The sequence below is a fragment of the Heterocephalus glaber genome, unplaced genomic scaffold (genome assembly GCF_053883595.1).
Source record: "Heterocephalus glaber isolate CG9 unplaced genomic scaffold, H.glaber_assembly_v1.0 deba00001460, whole genome shotgun sequence".
In the NCBI taxonomy this organism is placed as follows: domain Eukaryota; kingdom Metazoa; phylum Chordata; class Mammalia; order Rodentia; family Bathyergidae; genus Heterocephalus; species Heterocephalus glaber.
The window spans coordinates 4983262-4989879 of NW_028258307.1; the positions used below are offsets into that span (position 1 = coordinate 4983262).

Here is a 6618-nt window from a genome sequence, read left to right on the forward strand (position 1 = left end):
TGCCTGAGTTGACAGTGGTCCCGCTGGGGTGAAGATTAGCCAGGGGCAGCTCTGGGTCTCGGGGAGAGGACAGGTCCAGCTTCAGCACGGCTACCTGCTCAGCAAGTCCTTCCCACGTGGCGGCCCTGGGTCCAGCCCACTGCCCAAAGCTCCTGCCCTTCACTAAGCCCCCTGGACACGGCTAGGGACGCGCTGGGAACCGCATGCAGTCGTCCGATGCCCTGCTCACCCACCCAGCTCTTGGCTGTCAGGGCCTCTGCTCCCCGGCCTGGATGGGAGATGCCCCACGCTGTCAAGCTCCACCCCTGCATCTGGCCAGAAGTGTTTCCCCAGGCAGACAGCCAGGGCAATTCCAGGGTTCGCCTTGCGTGGTTCCTTTTCTCCATGATTTTCTTCTCCTCTGTCCTTTGTCCAACACTGGGGAATAGTTGTTTCATCCAGTTTCTCCAGTTTTACAGCTGTTAATTTAGGAAGCCAATGCCAGCCACTCCATTTCTGTCTCTCTCTGGGTCAAGATTCCTGCTTTCAACCTCCTCATCCTTCCCCTTGCTGCTTTTTTGGGCTATTTATTTCTTTTTAAAAATTTTTCAACATGCTGAATACATCCATCATGAGAGTTGGTACATGGGCACGCTGCTTATTTGTGGAAGCAACTATATTATTTGCCAGATTCTTTTTCTGGCCTAGATTGCATGGTGTTGGGTGTTATTCTGTCAAACAGCATACAGTATCTGCTTACCTCTTCCTTTGTGATATTAGATACGGTTGAGTTTAATATCTACATCCATCGATTCATTAAGCGTGCATCCTTATTTACTTTGGGAAGTTGATATCATAAAATGGGTACAAGTTTGATACTCTTATTATTATTATTATTATTATTATTATTATTGTTATTATTTTGGTACCAGGGATCGAACTGGGACCTTGCTCTTTCAAGGCAGGCAGCAGAACCATTGAGCTAAATCCCTGGCCCAATACCCTAATTATTAAAACTGGCAATATAGAATAAGACTTCTTACTAGGCATTTTGGGATCTAAATTGGACAGAACCATTTAAGCATACTTAAAAATTTTTTTTGAGTAGGAGGAAGGAGATTGTTGAGAGGGAAAAGGAAGGCAAGATGAAAGCAGCAGGATGTGGTATAAAGTGAGTTAAGCCTCCGGTAGAGAGGAGGGGTGAGTTTAGGCAAAAGGAGAGTTAAAAGTAGGCCAAATCTGGCTCAAAGGACTTTTCTGGATTGCCAGGCTCTTCCTCCTACCCGGGTGCTGCTCTGTCTTCCCATCCATGCTTTCCCTCTTCCTGCACTCAGGACATCTGTTAAGGCCTTGGTTCCCAAAGCCACACTCTGAGATGGGTACAACTACTGCTGCATTTTATAGACCAGGAAACTGAGGGTCAAGGCCACTCGACCAGAAGGTGCCAGAGCTGGGTTCACTCTGGCTTCTGCTCTTGACCAGAGGCAATGACTCAGGATGCAGCCAGGGGCCACGACATGCACAGAGGACTGCATCCAGCATCCTCCGGAGTGCTGCTTGCATGGACTCACCCTGGGCCACATCTTGGTCAGCCGGGCTGCGTCTGAACTGCTGGAGCCTACAGGAGCTCATCAGCAGGGACCCAGGCCACTTCCTCATCCTCCTGGAGCAGATCCTGCAGAAAACCTAGGAAGTCCAAGAGAAGGGCACCTATGACCTCCTCACCCCACTACCTCTGCTCTTCTATTCCACTGTCCTCCGTACACCTCATTTCCCACCAGACTCAGATCTCCTTCTGAAGGCAGCCAGGACCTATCACCAGTTCCTGACCTGGCCTGTTCCTTACTGTAGCATCTGCCAGGAACTGCTCACCTTCCTCGATGCAGAACTCAAGGTCCCAGGAATCTCCTACCAGAGGCTGGTGAGAGCTGAGCAGGGGCTGCCCCTCAGGAGTCACTGAAGCTCCACTGTCTGGCCCTCTGTGTTCTCAGCACGGTGCTGGTGCTGAACCCAGTGGAGGTGGAGGCTGAATTCCTTGCCGTGGCCAATAAGCTGAGTGCACCTGGGCACTCACCCATAGTGCCTACACTACCTTGCTCCTGCATGCCTTCCAGGCCACCTTTCGGGCCCACTGTGACTTCCCAGGTCTGCACTGCAAGCTACAGTTGAAGAGCCTGGCAGAGCCTGAGAACATCTTCTCAGAGACGGCAGAAGCGCAGGAGTTGGCATCCAGCATCGGGGACGCAGCGGAGGCCCAGCAGTGGCTCAGGACAAAGCTGCAGGCGGTAGGAGAAAAGGCTGGCTTCCCTGGGGTCTTAGATACTGCAAACCCCGGGAAGCTCCACACCATCCCCATCCCTGTCCACAGGTGCTATACCTACAGCTGGACCCAGGACAGCTTTGACATCCTGCAGGAAATCCTACTGAAGGAACAGGACCTGCTGCAGCCAGCGATCCTGGGAGAGGATGAAGAGGAAGAGGAAGATGAGGAGGAGGAGAAAGAGGAGGAAGACTTGGAAACCCACGGGCATTGTGCTGAGAGAGACTCACTGCTCTCCACCATTTCTTTTCCATCTCAGGACTCCACCCTGTCCTTTGCCTCCTGCCAAGCCTCGGGACCGGGGCTCTCCCGTCACCTGCTGACCTCCTTTGTCTCGGGCCTCTCAGATGGCATGGACAGTGGCTATGTGGAGGATGGCGAGGAGGGTTCCCCCGAGTGGCCCAAAAGGTCCGACAGGGAGGAGTGCTGGGGCCACCGCAGGCCCAGACGGAAATCCAACGGGGTCTGTAAACTCTTTAAGAGCACCAGCCAGCTGGTACTGCGGAGGGACTCCCGGGGCCTGGAGGGCGGCTTGGACACAGCCCTGCCTCTGCGGCGGGCAGGGAGCCTCTGCAGCCCCCTGGACATTCCGGTGCAGCTCCACTCCCGGGCCCAGCGCTCACACTCCCTGCCCCAGCCCCAGCTCAGTGCCCAGCTGCCTAGCTGGCTGCTGGCCCCCCCTTCATGCCACCAGCGCCGCCGCCCCTTTTTGAGGGGGGATGAGGACTCCAAGGCTTCCACACTATAGGTTGTGGTCTTTGGCTCTGATCGGATTTCAGGAAAGGTGGCCCAGGCATGTAGTAACCTCTGGAGGCTGGAGAACACTCGCCCACTCCTCACTCGGTTCTTCAAGCTTCACTTCTTCTATGTGCCTGTGAAGGGAAGCCATAGTACTGGCTCTAGTACCTTCCCAGCCCCTCCAAGCAAGACATCTCCACTCCCCACAGACTCTGCGAGGGATCCCAGTCCTACAGAGCTGAGCATGGGCCCATGGGAGGACAGTACCAATGACATCTCCCACTACCTCGGCATGCTTGACCCCTGGTATGAGCACAACGTGCTGGGCCTCATGCCCCTGCCCCCTGAAGTCCTGTGCCATGCCAGCAGTCCCTGAAGGCTGAATCCAGGTCCCTGGAGGGCTCCCCTGCTCAGCTGCCCATCCTGGCCAACAGGCTGCTCTACTACTGCTGCTTTGCTGCCCGCCTGGTGCTACTGCAGGTCTATCAGACAGAGTTGACCTTCATCACTGGGAAGAAGACAACAGAGATCTTCATCCACTCCCTGGAGCTGGGTCACTCTGCTGCCACTCGAGCCATCAAGGCTTCAGGTCCTGGCAGCGAGCAGTTGGGCATCGATGGCGACCGGGAGGCCGTCCCTCTAACACTACAGATTATTTACAGCAAGGGAGCCATCGGTGGACAGAGCCGCTGGAGCAATGTGGAGAAAGTCTGTGCCTCTGTCAACCTCGACAAGGCCTGCCAGAAGCAGGAGGAGCTAGACTCCAGCACGGAGGCCCCGACGCTAACCCTGACAGAAGTGGTGAAAAGGCAGAGCCCCACGTCCAAGAAGGGCTTTAACCAGATTAGCATGTCACAAATCAAAGTGGACAAAGTGCAAATCATTGGCTTCAGTGGCTGCCCCTTGGCTGTGTGTCTGGCCCAGGATGAGAGGAAGATCCCGCAGAGTGTGATCAGGTGTGAAGTGTCACCTTGCTACAAGCCAGAGAAGAGCAGCCCACCACCCCAAAGACCTCCCGACCCGCTGGCCCAGGCTGCACCTGACCTCAGCTCCCTCCTCTGCCTGCCCATCATGACTTTCAGCGGAGCTCTGCCCTAGTTGGCCCTGGCACCAGTTTCCTCCAGACCCCTCTCTGGGTCAGTCACTTTCTGTGGAGGACCAAGTGGCCCTGTGCTGGGCCATGGTCCCTCTATAAGCCTTCAACAGGCCACGAGCATGGTGGCAGATCATTTCTGGAGCCTCAGACATCTGGGAACGAAGGAGGAGTTGGGAGAGAGTGGCCGACCACATAGCCTCCCCAGTTCCTCTTAGAGGAAGAAGGGAGAGTTGGCCTCCACAGGGTGCTCCGCCTATGGTCAGGCCTCTTCTCCTAGCCCTTGGCTGGGTCCAGCCTTACTTTGTCAAAGACTTGGCGTCTCTCTTTCTGAAGTGCAGTCCTCTGCACTCTGGGACACAGGGGGGAGAAATCTAGATGAATCTTTTTTTTCCTGACCTTCCATACCATCTTTTCCCCTCCCATATCACCTCCCACACACGCGCGCACACACTGTTTCTCTGTCTTCAGTTCCCTGCATCCTCTGACAAAACAGCCCTAACGTTTGTAACATTTGACCTATCTGCTATCAGGACCTGGTGAAGATTCTTTCTTGAACCTCTTTCTGGATGTGAGATTCTGGGAACACAGATCAGGCTTACATTCTGGAGCAGCTCGATTGCTTTCTAACTAAAGAGCCAGAGGAAGTTAATGAAATTCTTTGAACCTTCATTTCCTCAGCACTAAAATGGGAGGGAAGTAAGACTTCCTCACCATCCTAAGTTTTTTTTGTTTTGTTTTTTTTTGTACCGGGGATCGGACTCGGGTCCTTGCGCTTGCGCACCAGGCGGCGAAATCACTAAGCTAAATCCCCGGCAGTAAGACTTCCTTATAGTGCTGAAACTATCCACAAAGCTCCTCGCCCAGTGCCTCCCTCCTGGCAAGTGCTCAGCAAAGATTGGCATATTGCCCTCTCACTGCTGAACCCTCTGTCTCTGGTCTCAGGGATACTCACTGCTTCTTGGATGCTCCTCACTCCTTCCCAACTCACAGTGAGGCAGAACTCAGACTGAAGAGAGTGAGGAGTGATCCTTTGTACCTTCCAAAGAAGGAACTGTGTTTGCCAGGGGGAAGGGAGGGCCACCCAGGTGTTCTATTTCCACCCCTTCTCTGTCAGACAAGTCCCATTGCTCCCTCTTCCATTTCATCCCAAAGACTGGTGCACAATTTCAGTCCACACAAGTTCACTGGCACTATTCTGGTACTCGGGGAAGATTTTGATGGATAGAGGTGGAGGGACTGACTTCATGAGCTTGCTTAGTGGCTGACTGGGGACACATGGGGCTTGCGCATGGGAAATGATCAGCACATGACAGAACAGAAGAGTCTGAAATTTGAAGCTACCAGGTTGGATTTGTTTGAGGAGTTGACACAACGTTGGCTTGGGTTCCAGGGAGGAGGGCATGACCAGGGTTTGGGCTGGTACATGTGGGGAAAGTGATCATGGAAACAACCTTGATTTCTATGCTGGCTCCCTCCTTCCTGACCTTTTCCTAATTCATCCTGTTTGAAAGGTCCCAGGCTTATAGGACCCCATGAAATCCTAGCCCAAAGAATTCATGACTTGAGAGAAGCACACAGAGCCACTGTGTCACCACTCTCCCTGACCCAGCCTTCTGAATTCTCAACCATCCAGAAGAGTTGTCAGCTACGTAACTTCAATCCTTTTTATTGTGCAAAACAAGTTGATCTATTACATGATCAATAAATATACAAGAATTGATGTATAAAATTTAATATTATTGTCAAATGAACTTAAATTTTCTTGTAAAAAAAAAATTTTTTTTTTGTACCAGGGATCGAACTCAGGACCTTGCTGTTGGTTGCAATGCAGGAGCCAGGGCTACCTGAGCTAAATCCCAGGCATTTAAACATTGTTTTGATTGCAATAAAACAGAAGCTATGAGGCAGTGTTTATTTGTCTTATCTGCCACACCAGAGGTCCTAAACTGCTCGTCCCTTGTCAGAGGAAACCTGCATCTATTCACTGTCTCTGAGGCCCAGAATGGACCCGGAGCAGTGACTCTGTGCTGGGCAGAGAAGGAAGACTTTACCTCAAACCCTATTCTCTGTAAGCATGACAGGGTGACTGCTCTCCGGTGAGCACACATCTTGAAATTTAAAAAAGAAAACTCATTTTGTGACAAAAATTAAGGGCCTTTATATTAACCTGACCATAATTTTTCATCTCATTGAAACAGATGGCATAAATTTTCCTGTAATCTTCCTTATGATACAGTGTATATAACTTCGTAAATAATATAACATATGCATCTCCTATAATATTCATTCCATCTGTCTGTCTGTCTGTCTATCCGTCATGTCCATCCATCCACCCATCCATCATGTCGATCCATCTATCCATTATCTATCATGGCTATCCATTCATCTACCACCTCTCTGTCCGTTTGTCTATCATGTGTCTATCCATCTCTACCTTCCTACCTACCTATCAACTATCTGTCTATCTTGACATCCATCCATCTCT

General features: G+C 51.7%; 1 pseudogene; it reads left to right on the plus strand.

Annotated features, from left to right (window-relative positions):
• The first annotated feature begins 1367 nt into the window (after positions 1 to 1367).
• On the plus strand, positions 1368 to 4135 carry LOC101707942 (phosphoinositide 3-kinase regulatory subunit 5 pseudogene; annotated as a pseudogene).
• Positions 4136 to 6618: the final 2483 nt, after the last annotated feature.